At 41.8% G+C, this 18,767-nt stretch overlaps 1 protein-coding gene across 4 annotated transcripts in view; it reads right to left on the reverse strand.

The window, feature by feature from the left end:
- OSBPL8 (oxysterol binding protein like 8) overlaps positions 1-17,786 on the reverse strand; it is an 81,418-nt gene extending 63,632 nt beyond the window's left edge. For 3 of the 4 annotated variants that reach the window (XM_090139053.1, XM_031589678.2, XM_031589676.2), the window contains exon 1: positions 17,679-17,786. The gene's annotated coding sequence lies outside the window, so the exon portion shown is untranslated. Of the gene's footprint in view, positions 1-17,103; positions 17,229-17,678 lie in introns of those variants that run through there. The other variant, XM_090139006.1, reaches the window with a different exon arrangement.
- Between the last annotated feature and the right edge of the window lie 981 nt (positions 17,787-18,767).

Here is an 18,767-nt window from a genome sequence, read left to right on the forward strand (position 1 = left end):
TCCCCTCCTGTTTATATGCTCCCTTCAAGTACTGGAAGGCCACAACAAGGTCTCCCTGGAGCCTTCTCTTCTGCAAGCTAAACAAGCCCGGTTCCCTCAACTTTTCCTCAGAGGAGAGGTGAATCCCTTTTTAATGCAAGTGAGGCAACTGCTCATATTGTTTACAACAAATAAGTACATAAAAAGAGCTTTTGCCAGTGGTGAAGATAGAATTGAAGTCTTTCAGAGCTTACAGCCAATCCTTGAGCACGGAAGTTAAATAGCAACAAGTAGCAACAACTTCACAGCATTATCAGAATGCATTTGATGTCCTCATTGAGGGGCTTATGCAGAAGATATTAAATACATTCAAGCAGAAAAGAAAGTATGGTTGGGATAATAGGGTTCTGACCCTTTAAAACCTGAGTGTGGTTGCAAGGTTGCTTTGTCCTGCACAACCAGGAAAATGAAGCCTTGAGACTTCCTTGGAAGTTCTTTGAGATGCTCCAGAGAACAAAACAAATAAAGAAAAGGAAGCATTTACTCAATTAAAGGCACAAGGAATCTTGAATGGACAAGGAATCTTCCTCCTCTCTTCCCTCTAGTCTACTCACATAGTAGGAATTTGTGCTGCTGGATTAACAGAGTCATCATTAATTAATTAGCTAGATAAGTAAAATAAGAACAGCGTGGTGCGGGTTTTGAAAAGATATCTTTCTGTTTGGGAGGCCAGGGACAGACTGAAGGCAAACACAAACACCCAGACAGAAGGCTGCAATGCTTGTGAGCTTGAGTAAAATCTGTTTTCATCAGTTCTTAATCAGTTTCTAATAGCAGATCATTGTTTAGTTTTATATAGAAAATTGCACCCACAACTGAGATAACATTAGCTTAACTACCAAGATAATATTAGCTTAAAGCAATTTGATACCTGTATCTCTGCCACAGCAGTTAACTACACCTGGAAGTGTCACATTACACTTCATATTTCCTCGAAGGGCACTCACACATGTATTTTGAAGTCTAGCACCCAGGAGAAGAATAAAACATTAATTTCCATTCTTCATGATGCAAATTAATCTAGGTAGCAACAGCTAAAGTGTCGGAGACATAACAAGAAACACGTGTCCTGAATTAGGCAGAGCCAAACTTCCATTTCCTTGGGTGTATACAATGTCTGACATTTATTTTCAAACACAGCACTGAGATGTCAGAAGAAGGAAAACTGAATGTATCAGTTTAGATTGCCTGCATAGGTAGCTATCTATCTGGAACTACACGTTTCCAATCACAAACTGTGCTAAAAGGTTAACTAGAAAATTGTAGCAGCCTGCATTCTCACTCATTTACTGAGAGCCCAGACTGAGTATTCAAAATAAGTGGTCAGAAATACAAACCTGTCGAGTTCAGCAGATGCACTGTACTCTGATCTCTCTAAGATGTCTCATAATGAACATTTTTTCCCCCAAGTAGTCATGAAAAAGTACCTGTAATATTCATTTTAATGAAAGTAGCAAGCATGCAGAGCCCTTTATTCTCAAAACCACCTTGGCATGTGTAACTTTTCCTATGAGAGTATTTCCTTCCTTCATTTTGCAGCCCTCAGCAGAACTCAGAAAGAGATGAACTGTCCTCTCCTCCTATTGATCACGACTTGGGGAAAAAAAATAAACCAAGATAAATCCGTAGCTCTTGATGCAATGTCATGTTTTACTTTCCCACAATAGCTTTCAGAAATTTTCTGATATTCACAGATTAAGCTTTTATTTCTCATGTCCAGATTACCTGCTACACACATGCAGTATGGAATTATGATCTGGTAACTCCAGGAATGCTATTAACTTCATAAATTCCAGACTGTAAGTGAATGGCCATTTGGACATTTCAATGTTGTTTAAAAGCACCAACTGTAAAATAACCAAGATGTTTACCCACCCAAACTACCTAACCAAGATAAACACACGACTATTCAGTAATAAAAGCCACTTGCCATCCCCCACACTATGAGTTCTTTGCCAATATGTCATAAATAATGAGACTGACTGCTTGCAAACGCTGATAAGTATAATTAACCTTCATAACCCCATCTTTGGCCTTGAATATTGAAGCCGAATTCATCTTGAAAACCAATTAAAATGCTAAGTAGTCTATACACTTTGGGACTAGAAAATGGCATACTGCATTCAATAAAAATATGAAAAGTACAATTGTCTCCTTAGCATCAAGGATTGTTGGTTATTTAAGCAAAAGTTTAAAAGCACATCATGCTTTTAAATAATTGAAGAACTCTTCAGATCTCCTTTAAAACCCTGAAACATTTAAGATTTATGCAGGGATACAGATCTCCCATCTCAACAAAACCGAAGGTTTAAGAAAAAATAGGCAAAGAAACAAAGGAAAGAGTTAAGTGTGTCACAAGGTTTGATGCTGCCTTTTTATGCTTATCTGTAGTGACAGACATCAGCTGTATCAATAAGGGCCAAGGGCTCATTCTCAGCTCACACAGCACGCTCTGCATTTCATTTAGCCTTTAACTTCACTCTCCCCCAGTAGGGTGCCCTTACTCATTGTGCCCTCTAGATCGAATATTGACAAGGAAAGATACTTAAGATTTATGTTGCTGAAATGACCTTTCTAGAGCTGACAGTTTTAAATGAGCAGAACAGCATGGCAGGCAAATGGATCTGGAATTTTCATTTTTCTGATGCTTCTTTCTTGAATGAAAAGCATTGAAAATGTTGGGCTACAATGCTTAACTGCAAGGTAAGGCTTCAGACAGACCTCACCAGTCAGTTAAAAGCTGCGTACATATTGAGAGCTTTTTGGAAATATATTAAAAAACAACATTTCAGAATGCTGGAGTCTCCTTGGAGATCAATTCTGTAATCCACCTAGCTTTAAGATAACAGAAACATCCCAAACCACATGCAGTCATCCATTTTCAAGATTATTTCTGAATGTGGCAGCATTCCAGTTTAGACAGTGCTCTAAGCTGATTAAAAATGGTTCTGAAGTTTTAAAACATTCTATTAAATTATGGTAGGATTTTTTAAATCTTATTGAGATAAAAATGTCTTTAGGATCTTTACAGTAAATGTCATATTTCCTCTAACAACATAAAACAAACATGTTGTCTTGCCATTAAATTTGGATGCTTGTGCACTTCCAGCTGTAGCTTCAGGTTTTTTTTCCAGCCCCTTAGTTTTGTCAAAGTTGGAGCAACTTGCATGTTATTCTATTACCACATCCCCAAATAATGAAGGGAATCAAAGACTATAGTCATATCCCTAAACAATTAAGCAAACAAAAGCTTATAACAGACTGCTGCCCATACACTTACAAGAGCATTTCAGAGTCTACAGATTTGACCAAGTGTTACTTTGCATGTCAAAATACACTGTCTCAGATGGAGAGCAAAAGTACTCTGTAGCTTTGCTTATAAAACAAATCATTATCATTTCCTGCTTTCCACCCTTCATGATCTGAGCTCAAAATTCATATTATAAGATTTTAAGCCAGGTATGAAGTTCTGCTCATTTAGCAACATCACAACCTTTTCCATGCTATTCTGTATAGAAGGCTGCCACATTATGAACACAGAGGTAAAATCTGTATATCTTTATATTTATATTACATATATATATATATATATATATATATATGTATTATATTTATGATTATTACATCTATTCCTTCACATTAATCATCACTGTTATTCACCCTGGTACTAATTAAATTCATGGTGGTTGTTGTTTTTCCAGTTAAAACAGTAGGTAGAGACATAACTTTCTTGACAGAAGGAAAAGTAGGTAAGGTGATTTCTAATTCTGCAATGAACCTGAGCTGCTTATCACCATTTAAAAGTTACTACTCTGTTCTACCATCAGAATATTGTTTCCACTGGTCTAAGTGTATATCTAAGTAGTCCTCAATGCTGTCAAGTTATCCTTGACATCTAATGTATGTAGCTGCACTGTAGATAGCAGCATTTCATACAGCTCACCTCTTTACCTTCAGTTAAATAGTGCAATATAAAGGATATACTGCAAGGTTGTTGCAGGAATCTTCAATTTAAGCATTTGCAGAACTTACTGTCCATAGTAAGTATACAAGATGTATCAATTTGAAAAGCAAAACCTTGGTTCCTTCTCCACGGAGGAAGGACCTGCACCTTGGTGCTGATCAACCACAGAAATTTAAGTTACTACAGCTGAGGTAACATCCTTCAAAAGAGAGACCCACAAACTGTTCCTGTGTATGTGATCTGAGCATCCTCAGACATCTCACTTCAGCCGACCAAAGCCAAAATGAGCTTACTGTGATGATCCAAACCCTCCAGGTCTGCAGTATGCCTGGAATCCTGGCACACACTTCCCAGAAAGCAGTGGCCTTCTCAGCAAACTCTAAAGTGCTGCAATGAACTCTCCAGCACCTTAAGTTGACTCTGGCCCATCGGCCACCAGCTTGCTATGCAAAACCTCTTGGGAGCAGTCACTTTCTCCAAAAGGTGACTTCACACACCTCACAACACATACAGCACGAGCTTCGCAGAAGTAAACTGTCACTGGAAGCAAAGAGCACTTCAGTCCAAAAATCAAAACAAAAGCCCAACATAACAAAAAGAAACAAGCAAACAAAAAAAACAAGTCACACTTCCTTCCCTCCCTCCAAGACTTCACAGATAAAGAAATAAATTCAACAGTCACCTCAATGAAGACTCTGAACTATATTCAGAAATTCATGTTATGAGTGAAGAGTTGCTTCTACAACACATCCCCCAACATCTTTAAGAATTATGAATCACAACAGATGCTACTCATCCTTGGAGAGACAACCTAAGTATCTCAAGTCTGAATTTAAGACAGAAATACCCGCTAAGGCAACAGTTTACATTTCATTCACCCACAAGAATCTGTTTGTTTTTTTTGTTGTTTTTTTTTGTTTTTTTTAAATCTCATTATGTTGACTGTTACTGCTGGAATTGTAAGCATTACTTTTGAAACCCTCAGAAATGTCTACAATGAATAACAGTTCGGATTTGCGTGCCATGTCTCAGATGTTTCAGCTATCACTTCTGGACACTGTACATTGGGAGTAACATCAATTCTCTGTCACTCGAGCTTCCTTTTCCTCTGCCGTGACTACCAGCACCAATGCTTTTGTACATGCTGTTTCTGCAAAAGGTCAGCTGCCAGACAACATTCCACATTCAGATTTAAAAATAAAAAAATAAAAAACTCAGTATGCAATCCGTAGTTCAAGAATAACAATCGAGTTAACTTTTATACTATTAACCTAAGATGCGGCAAAGCCTTCCTGAAGTTTAAAAGCAAAACTGAAAGACTCAAACTTTCAAGAGCCTTAAGCCTCCCATTCCTACTCAGCAGTACCCAACGATCATGTTGCTGACAAGTTACTGGTCTTCTTCCAAAAACAGAATAAGCCATTGAGAAGTTTAATTTTTGAGCTGGATCTTCAGTAACCTGATGAACAAATCACTGTTGCAAACTCTGCTGAAGAACTTGCAATATAATTAAGTATTCACAGCATGAGAATTGCCAAGATGGTATGAAGTTCAGAGATCTAAAGAATTCTGTGCACATACTAAGAGAAAGGAAGATTCCACAATTTATTATACAGAATAATTAAGGAACAGAGTTAAAAAGATATGCCAAAACCTGAAAAAAATACTAAACTTGAATTCGTCAAAAACATGCTTCTTAAATGTGAAGCAGCACAATTTGTAACCTGCGAGCTGAAAGGCTGGCAGTGCCCAAATGAGAGGTCCTCTATAAATGAAGAACAAACCAACCAACCTCACGCACCACAAGCCTCACTGCCTTACACTTCCTTCTGTACATAAAATAAAAGCATGCGTACCTGTTCCAAGCTGAGAACCAGATGGAGTTGATGACAGGTGTGTCTGTGCACTCAGATTTATTTTCATCAGATTTTCTCTAATTTTATAGGGCATCTTATTGCTTTTCATTCTGTTTTAACATTGCTTGGCAAGCATGAGCTTGCTATGTGGAGCTCTTTTACTTCAGTGAGGCTCTCTTTTTTAATGATAGGAGAATCTATTTTAAAGAAAAACATTATTTCTGGTTGATGATTTCAAAGATCGGTCTAAACCTCTTACACAGTAGCTTTGTGAGTTATTCAAATAAATAGAATTTGCACTTTGCTTTTAAATATCACATGCCTGAAGCTCATTTATTCTCCTGAAGAGTTTCTTCTACTGGCATTGTAACGTAGCTGTTTGCACTGAGATTTATCCACTCTTGTCACAGCAGCACAGTCAGGACAGTTCCATATAAATCCAATCTTGAATCACAGTACTATCTTGACAAATGCCAAGCAGCACATCCTCATAGGAAGGTATGCTTGGAGTCTTTAATTTAACTTACAAAGCATGCTTCATGTGATATTGGCTTCTCTCCACAAGCACAAAGACTGCATTTTTATTCCTAATGAGCTATTCATCTGATCACAAAAGAAATATCACAAAAATTCTAATTCCTGTGCAGGAGAAATGCAGTGCTACATGAGTCTTCCAGCCTCTAACAGACCAAAATGGTCAATCTAGTAACATTACAGCATAAATTTTGAAGCCAGTATTACTGGCTTAGAATTGCAACTTCGTGCATATTGTGCAAACTCAATTTAGATTTTTAAAGAGACACAAATCAAAGCAAAGAGTTATCTCCAAAGTCTTCAATTTGCATCACAGAGGTTATACAAATTTGCTTTGCTTACCCACACAAAAGCCTCATTTTTCCAAAGGAAGCTGCAAAGAATATGAAGGACTTCAGGTGCAGCCTACCCCTACTGCTGTGCTTATTTGAAGGACAGCTCTGAACAGATGACTGTCAGTTCACAGAAAAGAATCTTTTTCTGATTTATTACTAGCACTGCTCCTTTACATATATAAATATATACACTCCTACATGCAGACTATGTTCTACAGGTTTAGCAAGTCCTCGCAGTTAGGCAGATGCTTCACAGGCATTGTCTGTTTGACAGGCAGATAGCACACAGCACTGTCTCTATGTCACCTGCAAGTATACCACCTTTGAAAAAACAAAAACACAACAGAATCCACCCTCATCCCAAACCAGTAGCCCTCCACAGTGTCCGAGCTACCCAGAGGGAATACAAGGTTATGATTGTTCCCTCTTCTAAAGCTACATCCTTCTGAAAATAGCTAAGGCCACGATTAGTCATATGGTGCCCAGAGATGCAAGAAATGAGACGGAAATCTCCCTGCAGCCATTTAACCACAATCTGTGTAGGAGACCAAGGCCGAAGAAAGATGAGAAGTAATCAAGGAAATCAGAGCAGGCAGTTTAGATGGAACTACAGGAGACAGTAGACAGGACATACACCACAGGAATAAGCAGCAATCCCAGATGTCCTTTCCTAAATAAAACTAAGATGCAGAAGGCACTCAGCATCGTGCTCAAGCAGCAGGAGAGGAGAAGCAAAACAGCCATCTCAACTCAGGCAGAGAATTGTCCACCAGGTGTGTGTGCAGCCACTGTATCAAGTGCAACTCTGCACTGACAAATGGTATTCCTCCATTTGTGACATGTATCCACCACAAGTATTAAACGTATCAGCCACAAGCAGCACGGTCAGGAAGGCAGTCACACTGCCTTAACCAACACACTGCCTTGGGTAAGGCTTTTACAGCTCTCCTCTATCCTCCTCCTGCCCCCACCTCTGTCACTTACCTTCTACAACAGCTTCAAACAGAAAAGAAAAGAAAGGTAACGTGCCAGAAAGAAGGACAGAGCATTGTAATTTCTCACAATAAGCAAACAGCATGTCTTAGAGACTGGTATCTAGAGAACTGGAGGACTGAAATCTGAACAGCAGCACTGATCCTGAAATTTCTTCTTGCTCACCTCATACAAGACTTCTACAACTTCTGATGCACAGAGCTCTCTCTTTCCCAAAGGTCTTTTGTATTAGCTTCTGATGATGCATGCTGTTACTCAATCATGCAACCCATAATAACAAGACGTAACATGTTTTTGTGTTGAGGGACATGGTTTAGTGAGTACTATTGGTGATAGGTGGATGGTTGGACTGGATGATCTTGAAGGTCTTTTCCAACCTTGGTGATTCTGTGATTCTGTTTTCAAAATTGGGAAAGAACGTGGTCTACTATACTCAGAATAACCACATATTGGCTGTATAGCACATGTTACAATCCCAGGCATACTGGTCAAAGTCAAATTACCACTGCATTTGCTCCAGGTTTTAGCAGTGCAGCCAATAAACAGTGCCCTGCTATGTCAATGTCAGCTGGAAAGAGACCAATCTGTTAGAAATAACAAATTCTCACCCAGTCCATGCCTGTTCCTGACTGGCACCCACAGAACTTCTCCTTTGCAATTTTTCTTCCCAATCCTACTATCTATTACTTGAGTCTTCAGAAATTCTTTTTTGGTTTAAGCTTTATCTTAATTCTGCTTCACATCATGCACAAATTTTGTTTCATCTAGACTGAACCAAACACTTAATAAGTACTCAAAGATTAGTGACAATTATGTGCTGAAAGGAGTAACAGCTGTGTCCCTTTTTCAGTTCTTGATCCATTTTATCACACTAATATTTCATCTTGGGACCACTCCCAGATTTTTAAGACCAATATACTAGAAAAAGATAAAACTTTCCTTACTTACCACACTCCACATACCATCATAACATCTCTGGATATTGTACTCTTTATTTCCACTTGGATTACACCTTAATTTAAAAAATGAAGTGTCTTCCAAGTATATATGTATTCTTAGTCTTCCAGATGATACTACAATAATAACAAATCTGCAGTGTTCAATAACCACTCAAAGAGCAGAACAGTAGCTTTTAAGGCTTGTAGAAAAGCAGGCTCACAGTGGCATTAGTCTTATACCCCCAAACATCTCAACTAACAGATTCTGAAAAAATGTTTTGTGCAAGAAGGATAGATGGCATCCCTACCTTTCCTATTACAAGGCATTTATAAGCTAATTTATTTTTCATCAGCTTGTGAAAAACTGAGGCAGAGCAACTCTACTCTTCGTACAAGCCACGAGCCTTCTCACAGCAAAAGATGGCAGGTACCAGACTATCCCATTGTAAGGCAGTACATAAAGCATAAACCCTTTATTCTGAAGTAGCACCTGGGTGTCTATGTCCACTATTTAGTGTGGACCGTGCTACACCAGTTTTGCTGCAGTTACATATGCCATATACTGAAATTAGTAACACCAACAGGCCTCCACAACATAAAGTTCACAGTTATCTTTTTGTGTTCTATGTGAGTAGTGATCTAGCACGAAGTTTTCTTAACTTTTTATTTAAAAAGATGACGAAGACTACATACTTTACAAATTTTATTCATCTTGACTGGAAAGACTTCCTGATACTTTGTTTCCACCAAGGAACCTAAGCAAAATGAATTACAACAACTCTTTTGGCCAGACTCCAAAAATGGACTTAATTATGTTTTATTTGCTTGAGTGGGGTTTGTTTTTCCCCCACAGAATCACAGACATGTGGAGGTGGAAGGGATCTCTGGAGATCATCTAGTTAAACCCCCTGCTATGGCAGGCTGCCTACAGTAGGTTAGACATGAAGATGTCCAGGCAGGCTTTGAGTATCTCCAGAGAAGGCAGCACCACAACCTCTCTGGCCAGCTTGCTCCAGTGCTCTGCCACCCTCACAGTAAAGATTTTTCTCAAGCTGTGATGGAACTTCTGTGCTCCAGGATGTTAGGACCTTTCCTGTTGCTGAGCACCACTGAAAAGAGCCTGGCCCTGTTCACTTAGCATCCACTCTGGATATTTGCAACTGTTGATAATCCCCCCTTCATCCCTCCCCTCCCCCCAGTCTTCTATTATGCAGGTTGAACAGCCCCACATCCCTCAGCCTTTCCTCATAAGGGAGATGCTCCTGGCCGCTCATCATCTCTGATGCCCTCCACTGGACTCTCTCCAGCAGTTCCCTGTCTTTCTTGAACTGGGCACAGCACTCCAGATGTGGCCTCACCAGGGCTGAGCATTAGGGAAGATAGCTTCCCTTAACCTACAGATCATGCTCTTTTTAATGTACCAAGGATACCATTGACCTTATCGGCTCCAAGGGCACACAGTGCTGGCTCACAGCCAACCTGTTGTCCACTAGGACACCCAGCTCCTTCTCTGCAAAGCCCTTTTCCAGCAGGTCAGCCCCTAATCTGTACTGATGCATGCAACTGCTTTTCCCCAGGTGTAGGACTCTACATTTTGCCTTTGTTGAACCTCGATCAGCTTCCTCTCCAGCCTGTCCAGGTCTCCTGAATGGCAGCACAGCCTTACCAGTCAGTCACTGTTCTCAGTTTTCTCTCATGAGTGGTTTCTTTAGTTAGTTTGGGGTGGTTTTTTTTTTTTTTGCTGTTGTTTTAATTACACAAGCTGTAATCAAGTGCAGTTGACAGAACTGACTACCTGAGATACTAGAATCTGTAAGAATGTCTATGACCAATTGGATTCATTTTAGATAATAAACTACACTGAAATTATTTGCATATGTATTTTTAGTTCATTCACTACTATAAGATTCTTTAAGCAACATATGGCAATTTTATAAAGCATACTGTGGGGTCGGGAAAAAAGAACAATAGTGACACGATTTCTAAAACATGTAAGTACTGAGTAACCAAATTCCAACAGCAGCAAAGTTGGCACTGAAGACAAAGAGATTCATAGCATTATGCGAAAATCATCAAAGCAGCAGCACTCACAAACTCGTAAATACACCAACATAGGTATATGAGTGCTTTCACAAGCTAATTTCTTCTCCCTTGTCACAGCCTTCCCTTTTTTCTGAGCACTTCAGAAGACAGTAGTTCTAACGATTTTACATCTAATGTATAACTTTCAAACATGCACAAGCAGTAAAAAAAACAGCGCTGGAAATGCGTTCAGAAAATATCCTGTATTTGGATCGCGTTACATGCAGTACATCCGTCCAAAATACAGAATGCTTTGTAAAAAGATAACACAGAGTTGAATCTGATGTTTTCTACAATACCTCCAAAAGCTGTCTCTGCTGCTTACAATAATGACCATCGCACAGTTTTCTAAAGAAGTTCATATACTAACAGGAAATATCATGCAGTTACATCTTGCACAGCTTCTTCAGACATTACAACCCTGGGCAAGTGCATGGCAGAGTGGAAGCAATGCTGGCGCAGCCTTTATTTGCACAGAAGTCCTGTGGCTCTGTAAGAACTTCACCATGTGAAAGTAAGATTTAAAATTTAGAGCACAGAGCAAGTGACTTCTTCCAAAAAAAGTGAAATTGTATACACACTACACTTAGAGGAGAAGTAGTCCATTTTCAGCATGCCTGGCTGGCTCCATCGGCTCCCTTCTGTTGGGCAGGACTGAAGCACAACAGAGCTTCCACTGCCCGTCAATCTGTAGGACCAGAGATACCATTTTCTCAGCAACCATTTGCAAAGCAGGGCAGGGGGTGCTGAACAAAGCCTTTGCAGAAGTGCTGCATCCTTCCAGTAATGGATGGCAATGCAGATAGGAAGCAGACAGCACTACCATCCTCCTTTGCTGGGAGTCCCTTCTACAAGCCTGGAAGCACACTGCTACACTCTCTAAAAGGGACAAAAGGACAAAGTGAAACCAGTAAGTAAAAGGGTTGCCTTTATTCCATGATACATGTGAGAGTGGGAATGAGTGGAAAGTAAAAGTTAAAAGATTAGCAATCAGAGGCAGACCCCAGTACATACATTACATGATAGTCATGGCATGATAATGTATTTATTTCAACAAATATATTTTCTCTGTATTATTAGTAAGCATTCTCAGTAGTTGCTTACACTACTCCAAACATTTATCTAAACCATCTCAGCTCTCAGCAGGACACAGATAAACCGACTCTTATGATGGCTTCCCACTGGAAAAACACAGAGAAACATCACAAGAGCTCTTGACAATGCAAAAAGAAACTTACATTGAAGGCCTTACAATGGAGCTCTTATCGGACAAAGGTACTGTCACGTGAGGAGGGAGACTGGTGATCTTCTAGGCCACATTAAATATTTGCCTTTAGGCCGCACGCACTCTGAACAGTCCTTCAACAACAAACAATGGTAAACCCATTCCCCTGGTACAATACAGCACTGCAGTTTTGACCCCCACAGCTACAAAACAAAGACCTGTAGTTTATCTGGCCCAAACGTTTCCATGTCTACACAATATCCTAGCTATGCTTCCCATGCTTAAGAACACTGTTTGCTTTACAAAGGGTAAAGGTTTGCAGGCCACACTGAAAGAAGAGCCACACTGCTCTGCTCTCCTCAGAACAGGCCTCCTGCCCAGCTGCTTCCCACACAGCAGCCCCTCACGGCTCCAGCAGTGTGATGTGCCTCAGTCCCCTGGCTCAGCTTACAGAGACCAGTCCTACAGCACTGATATCACTGCAGACGTGCACCACGCAGAGCTCTCTAATTGCTGCTTGTGCCAAAGAGAATGGAGAGCTGCAAACAGCTATTTCCATTGGTCAGCTTAACATGCAGAAATAACGGGGGGAAAAAAAATTGCTATTTAGCACTGCAAATGTCTTCTATCCATCACTGAATCCCCATACTGAGTGATCTCCCTCATTACTTCACAGCTGGAAGAGGGAAGCTAAGCTCTCAAGTAAACGTATGTTTCTTAATTCAGCACCACTTGACAAGTATCTAATCACACATTTATGGTATCACATACTTCTGTAAACTTGCAAAGACTGCAAGAATGCATAATCTGAGCATGTTAACCAAAAAAAGCAAGAAAGAATCTTCAGTGCACTGCCTGAACAAACGCTGCCTGTGCTTTGCCGAGGAAAGTGCTCACCTGGCCTGCAGAACTATCCTTTTTTACTACATGTTGAAACAGTAATCAGAAAAAAATTCCACAGAACATATCATGCAAAGGAACCTAGTGTATACCTGTCAAAAAGTGTTCATGTCTCTTAAAATGAATCATATTTCTCCTTCAGGATGCTGCCAACAACCTTCAGTAATTCACGATTTAGACAGCAACTGAACTAGCATTCACTGCCCAAATTTCATATTAAGAATGACACCCCTGTTACTTAATATATCTAGTTTTAAGTAACGTGCTGTTTGCCTTAACTCTCCAGATCATCTATAAACACATATGTAAAGAACATCTTCCTGAGGAAAATAAGCCAGCTGCTGAGATGAGCCACTCCATACGCATTCATAAAATAGCCTATTGTACTAGGAAAATCCCAGTGTTGGAATGATGGTTCTGCCATTTGTCATTTGAGGAGTCAAGTAAATATAATATACAATATACAAATACAACTATGAGTACTGTTACTTTTTCAGGGTGGAAGAGGGTAAAAATGTTACAGAACTTACTAAAGCTACTCCTAAGGAAAGGCAAATAAAGACCAACACCTGTCAAGTATCCTCTTCAGTATACTGGGCACCAGCTTAGTATTAGCTTCAAACCAACGAGCATTAAAACCATTATCTTCTGATGCATGGTTCCTTTAATAAACACACTTCCTTAAGTTGTGTAACAATACTTTCATTAAAAAAAAAAAAAATTCATGTGTTTAAATTAGGCGTAATATGCTGCCCTCTGAATTCCAAGCCTTTAAAAAACCAACCAGCTGGTCTTCAGAATAACACAGCTTCTGTTTGCAGGCATGGTAAAGATAACAGAAAGAAACAAGCTGCTTTCCCTTGCCCCAACTGAACAGCCATATCAACATCTTCTGCATTGCTTCAATACAAATGCTGGGTGACAAGATTACAGCACCAGAAAATACATGAATGTACAGATAGTGCATGAATTTATTCAAGCCTAGATGCTATGAGAACATGAAATGAGATACGGCGCAGGGAAACGGTTGAATTAGAAAAAAAGAAGGGAGGAGGTCAGATACACATACTTCAGTTCTGTGTCAAAGTCAGTGCAAACTCAGGAGCTTGCAAAGAGACAGATGTAACATTTTTACTGGACGACCAATACTGCACGTTGAGGGAAAAGGCAAACTAAGCTCAAACTCACATCTACTGCTAACAGCATGAAGAAAACGAGGCTTATTTCTTCATCTTGTACCAGAAGTCCACATTACTTCCTCAAAATGAAAATCTCACTTTCCAAATGCCTCTTACCATCTGTCAAACACTTCTAGTTGCTCTCAAAAGGCTTTTTTTATGCTACCATATACGTTACATCTGCAACAGATTTTCCTGTTGTAGAGTCCAGATGGAATAAAACATTGTTTTATAACAAACATACCAAAATACTGTGTAGAATTCAAACTGTGTACAATCCAGAACCAGCTACTCTGAACAGAACACTTCATACTAACATACCTGCTGTTAAACAGCACCTGATTACAAGAACTGTTTCCTAAACATCCCTCTGTTTATAACGTTCAGTGCTGCATATATACCTTCCTCTTGGAGGCGAAGGTCAGTCCTTGAAACACCAGCTCCTTCAAGTCTACAGTACAAAATGACAAAAAATGAATTAACTGAGACAAACTACTGGAAAAGTCTGCAACTTGCTATTACCGTGAGTTGGCTAAGTATGTCCTTCAGATAAAGCCACAAGCAGCAGCTTCTACTGAGTTTAAATTGATCAACCTTTTAGGTAGAGAAACCATTTCCTTGATCAGAAATTTATTTATAAAAAACATCTCCAAAATGATGCAGATTGTTTAAGTCTGGGCTCAAAGCAAGTGCACAAAGTAACAACGTATTTTTCCTTTAATTCCAAAGATCATGAAAGTGAATACTATTTTTTCAAAGGAAATAACTTTTTTTTTTTTTTTTTTTTAAGTATACTTTCTGGTACAATTAGACTTTCTGACATCTGAAAAACTTGTAAAAGCCACACTAGCCTCAATATCTGCTCGTACCTTCTCAAGGGAAGCAAGAGGCCCTTCAAGTGGCTCCAGCTGTAAGCCCTTCACTCGGCATTAGCGGAAGAGCTGTAGCAGCAGAGGGAAGGAAGCAAACTACTGGCAGTAAACAGAGAGGTTATCAACTTTATCCACAGCACAACAGCAAAATAAATCATTCAAGCAAAATCCAAAAGCAGCCCTCTAAAAGGAAACAAAGCCTTCAGGAAAAATCTTTCTCACCCCTAAGACTGTGCATCTCTCAAAGACAGACTGCTGAAACATATAACTATTAATTATGTGTTAACTATTACTACTATTAACTATTGCCTCATAATAAAAGTTCACTAGAAAGGCAGTCTAATTCAATCAGTATGAGCATAGAATAAGAAAGAGGGGGGTGGGGGGAGAAACGATGGGTCACTCAGTACAGCACCATTTGACATTTAGCAGCAGGATTTTTTACTTCCTCACCAATTCACTGAATCCCCCCAGGTGAAGAGCTGCACTGCTTGGTTTCATGTAACAGCAGGGGCTGTGTAAGGATCCATCTCAAAAAGCTTTCAGCTTCCCATCTCCTTACAAGCACTCTGCCATGGAAGCAAGATCTGGCCAAGATTTACACAGTACCATTTTGGGAACACAATCATCACCCTCTGTACTGCTTGCATTACATTGAATGCAACTTCAGAAAAATCCCCACTTTTAGGCAACTTACTGCCTAGTCTTAACTACTTTGATTCCTAGAAAACAGCTCACTCTGTTTCTTCACTGAAGGACTTCTCCTGTTTTCCTTTATTAACATCTTGTCTGCTGTGCATTAGAAGCTGTTCTGCTTTTAATCAGAAATCTGAGTACCTCAGGGCTTGATATAAGCTCAAAAAGAAAAGCCAATTGGCCCATTTGGAATAGTTAACTATATGATGTCACATGTTTTCTGTATCAAATTTATTTTCTGCTCCAAAACAAAAGCCCACGAGACTAACATGAGATATTGCTTGGCGGATAGCCTAACATGACAGAGACTTCATAGCACATGGGGGAGAAGGGAGAAACCCCCTCAGAAAATTACCCAAGAGGTGTCAGAGAACAGTTGTGTGAAATGCAATAGGGAGGCAGGTGGTGGGACAGCCACCAGAGAAGAGAGGAGAGCCAAATCAGCAGCACAGTTGATTAAATGCTGGCAAAGTGCTCCACACAAAGATTTACCAGAGGGAGAGGGAGCTGGAGCACAACTCCATAGGGCACAAGCATGCATAGGTTCTTGTACTATGTGGCTGCTGAGCATTTCCTTGAAAGCATGACAACAGACCAAAAAAAAAAAAAAAAAAGTGGGATGCTTACATACACAGCATACCCTAATGCAGTATATGTAATTCCCTGGCCCTTCTTGACCAGTTCAACAGAATATTTATCGCCTCCAAAATACAGCAACCCTAAACTTCAATTTTCTACTAATTCCAGCACTTCAGCTCCCTCAGGAGTAAACCCCTGAAGCAATACTGTAAGATCTAATAAAAAACCACGAGGATACCAGCCTGCCTTTCATGCTGGTTCAGTTCCCAGTAAGAAGCACATAAGCCCAACAGTTTTTTCCTCAGGAAATTCTTCCTTACATAGTAAAAGTTAACAAGTTTAAACAAACAGTGATGACAATTCAAGCACAGAACATGAAGTACCCCCAGAAGTTCACTGCTGTGTGTGGACACGAGAGCTGCATGGTCATTTTCTGAGAAGTTCATTTTACAATAACTTGACAGGAAAGCATGTTTAAACAGAGCCCTTTCCTTTAACCACGTTTGACCAAGGAAAAGAAAAACATATATTGCTTGTTGTACTCTATTTGTCTCAGCAACTCACTCTACTTACAGCACCTAAGCAACTGCCCAACAAGACAAAAATTAAGGCAGCACCCCCAAGCGAGCAGATTAGTGCTTCAGTTTTGAAACACACTGCGTTAAGTCAGAGCTCAGAAAGGAGCTCTAGAAAGTTGTTTGCTCAGGAAACAAACTGCTTCAAAGCTCAGGAGTCGCGATGCAAAACCAAGACGAGACCAAAGCAGCAAACACCCTCAGAAGCTGTCAGGGAACTCTGAGGCGAAGCAGCACGCAGAATTTCTTCAGTGCCTTTGGAAGGTGCCAGGTGTCAGCCTCACCGAGCCGTTCTCCTCCCGCACTCAGAGCAGCGCTGCAGCAGCGCCGGACTCACCGCAGGGCAGACGTGACGGGAGCTGCACTCTGTGCCCAGTTCTCCTACACTGACGTTGGCTGAGAGCTTCAACTCAGTACCCACGGCTGTCTCCCTCAAATTTTGAACGCTAGGTTAATATCGAACAAGCACCAACGGCGACTCAACTGCGTAACGGCGACCAAGCAGATCTACATTTTCCGTACTTCAGTTTAGAGGACTGAAGTTAGGAAAACTTCCAGATCCGAGCAGAGGCCTCCCGCCCTCCGCCCCGAGAGCTCGCTTCGCTCGGACCGCTGTCCGCGAGCGGCACAGCCCGCGTCAGGAGCTGGCTGTCGCCGGGTGCCGGTCACCGCCGAGCCGTCAGCGGCCCGCCGTGCGCAGAGCCCCACGCAGACCGCACAGCGCGGGGCCGCGGTTCCGCCCGCCCGGCACGCAGCACGCCCGGCGCAGCCGACCCCCGCGGGACCCCCGCTGCGCCCAACAGCCCGCCCGCCCCGCAGCCCGGCAGCCGCCACCCCCGGCCGAGCGGGCGGCACCGCGGAGCCGCGCGGACGGCCCCTCCGCCCCGCGAGCCCGGCGGGGCGCTGGCTCACCTGTCCCCGCGGCCGGGTCCGGGCGGGAGACGCGGCTCGGCCCAGCCGGTGCGCCCGGCAGCGGGAGCGGCGCAGGGACCCCTCCCCGCCCCCGCGCCGTCCCCGCCCCTCTCGCTCCGCTGCAGCCCCGCCCGCCGCGCGCACGCGCCCGGTCGCCGGTTGATCCGCTCATCCGCCGCCGCCGCCGCCATAACCCGAGCGCAGGCGCGCGCCGCCCTGTCACGCGGGTGCTGTTGATGGCTGAGGGGGGGCGCGGGGAGGCGGTGGGAGCTGCACGTGCCCACGGCGACGCGGGGGAAATGGCTGCTAACGGGGAGCGCGAGATCACCGAGTCCTAGCCTTGCTGAAGTGGGTTCCACGCAGACGCACAGATAGCCGTCTAGGCGAGGCCTGATTATCTCCATGGAAGGAAACTCCACTGCCTCTCTGGGCAGCCTGCTCCTGTGCTCCGTCACCCTCACAGCGAAGGAGTTCTTCATGTTTGTATGGAACTGAGTTCAGTGTCCTCTCATAGCAGTTTTAGCTGTGTATGTGTTGGTAATACAAACCCACGGCACTTGGGTTTAAATATGGCACTTGTTGCCATATTTAAAACAAAACAAATGCGTACCTTGGGTTTTCATCGCCTGCCAGTTGCTATAACTGGGAGCAGCTGCGAACTGCTGAGTAACTTTGGAAATGCTGAGCATCCTCTTTCCACTTATGTCAAGAGGGATTGCTGTCAGTACAGACAGAAGACGTTTGGTGCCTCCAGTGCTGCCCAGCTAACTAGTGGCACAGAAATTGCCAAAGGATGAATGCTTCCAACCCTGAAAGTACAACTTCAGCTCCATCTGTTTTTCAGTGTTATCTCATTATGTGTCAGTGTCACTGGGAGTCTATCATCTCTGGCCAATGTTCCACTCACAGTCTTTTTGTCCTGTTCCTTAAATAGGCAGAGTTAATTGAAAGGCTGAGTATTCTTCCAGCAGCATTTCTTTTTCTTTCAAATACATCTGTAGAAATATACGCCTGTATCTCCGGCTGCAGAACACTGCTTTTCCCCTCAGCTGTTAGGTACAGAATGCTGAAGAATGCAGCAAACAATTG

This window comes from Phasianus colchicus, chromosome 1 (genome assembly GCF_987193195.1).
Source record: "Phasianus colchicus chromosome 1, bPhaCol1.hap1.1, whole genome shotgun sequence".
Taxonomy (NCBI): domain Eukaryota; kingdom Metazoa; phylum Chordata; class Aves; order Galliformes; family Phasianidae; genus Phasianus; species Phasianus colchicus.